This window comes from Sinocyclocheilus rhinocerous, unplaced genomic scaffold, assembly GCF_001515625.1.
Source record: "Sinocyclocheilus rhinocerous isolate Xijiao unplaced genomic scaffold, SAMN03320098_v1.1 scaffold564, whole genome shotgun sequence".
Classification (NCBI taxonomy): Eukaryota; Metazoa; Chordata; class Actinopteri; order Cypriniformes; family Cyprinidae; genus Sinocyclocheilus; species Sinocyclocheilus rhinocerous.
In genome coordinates, this window is record NW_015645070.1 from 426,836 (window position 1) to 428,715 (window position 1,880).

Genomic DNA, 1,880 nt, shown 5'->3' on the forward strand with positions numbered 1-1,880 from the left:
CACCAAATAAAATTTAGTTTCTTAATATATATCCAGATTCACATAGGGTGGTGAAATAATCCTTTGACATGGTTACAAATAATGAGTTGTCTTGTCGCCGATTACGTTTCCCTCCAGTGGGCGCAGTTCTCATAATAATATGACGCGTTGCGCTCTAGGCCTACTTTTGTGTCCTAAAGCTCGTTTTTTGGGTAGACAGCTTGTAAAAATGTAGTTCTGTTTTTTTTTAGCTTGTTTACTGTACACCTTGTCTCATAGCAGCTTTTAGGCATTGTTCTGTTTTTTGTTATAAGTCAGAAATGACAACGAGGCAGCTTCCCTCAGTATATAATATATGAAACTTTTTTTTTTCTCAGTGAGCGTGCAATGTGACATATTTGTACTGAAATTATTTATCGTAAAGACAGTGATTTACATCTTAACACTGCATTATTATGTGGTCAGGTAATAATTGTCTTCTGCGTAAAAGACTGACCGTAATACTGCATTTGAAGACACTTCTCTGTTCACACACACTATTAAGTTAATCCATATCCAGACATGCAGACACACTACATTCTGAAGTCAAAACAGCTGCTCTATTATTGCCGAGGCAGCTTCCCTCAGTATATAATATATGAAACTTTTTTTTTTCTCAGTGAGCGTGCAATGTGACATATTTGTACTGAAATTATTTATCGTAAAGACAGTGATTTACATCTTAACACTGCATTATTATGTGGTCAGGTAATAATTGTCTTCTGCGTAAAAGACTGACCGTAATACTGCATTTGAAGACACTTCTCTGTTCACACACACTATTAAGTTAATCCATATCCAGACATGCAGACACACATACATTCTGAAGACAAAACAGCTGCTCTATTATTGCAGGACCCACCTTCACAGATCTCTCTAAGCACAGAGAGACGCTGCGTCTGTTATCGTGAGGTTTTAATGAATGATACTGTAGTTCAGTGGATGTATGGTGGTGAGTGTGTGTGTGTCTTTGATGCAGTGTGGAGACATTATGTCTAGCAGTTTTTAAGAACAGTAATGCTCAGGTAAAGGTTGAATCAGCGGCATCCACCTGTCCTGTGTGTGGGCTTGTCATCTATCAGCCTAAAAGAAAAGCAAATGATCCCCTGCAAAACCCTGGACAATAATAAAAAACATATTAGTTTATATCAGTGGTTCTCAAATGGTAGTTTTTGCAGGGCTGTTCTGATAGATGGGCAACAGGGGAAAAAACAATACTAAATGCAAATAATAAAATGACAGTAAGCATGTAATCATGCTTGGGTACGATGACAAAATAAGGCTTATCATCTTTTAAAAGAAAACAGAAAACACTTTTTCATATTGATGTTTACTTCAAAGGATGTGCATTGAATCAAACTATAAGGTTTGTTTATTTATTTATTTAATAAATAATCTATCACTCGACAATATGATTAATAATGATACATTATTTGACCCAGGGTTTGTTCCATGTGTTCTTCTGGTAAATAAAATGCATTTATAGAATTGACAATGCTTCTGTTCAGCCTACTGTATGTAATGTTAATAATTTTACAAGTTTTTTTGGCCAATGTACACTGTAAAAATGATTGTAAATAAAAGATTATTGGAGTATGTTTTACAAAAAAATACTATTTCAGACTTTCTAATTCAATATGTCACATTTAATTCAGTGTACTACTTGGTGTTTTTTGTAATTTTGTGAAATTTACTAGCAAATTCTGATTAACATAGTTAAATCGTTAAAAAATAATTTAATAAAAATAGTTATCCTACACCATGGTAATGTGAAATTTCAATATTCCATATACATATTTTATGTTTATTTACTGTAAAGACATTTAAATACATTTTAAAGACAAACATTTATGTTGACATTT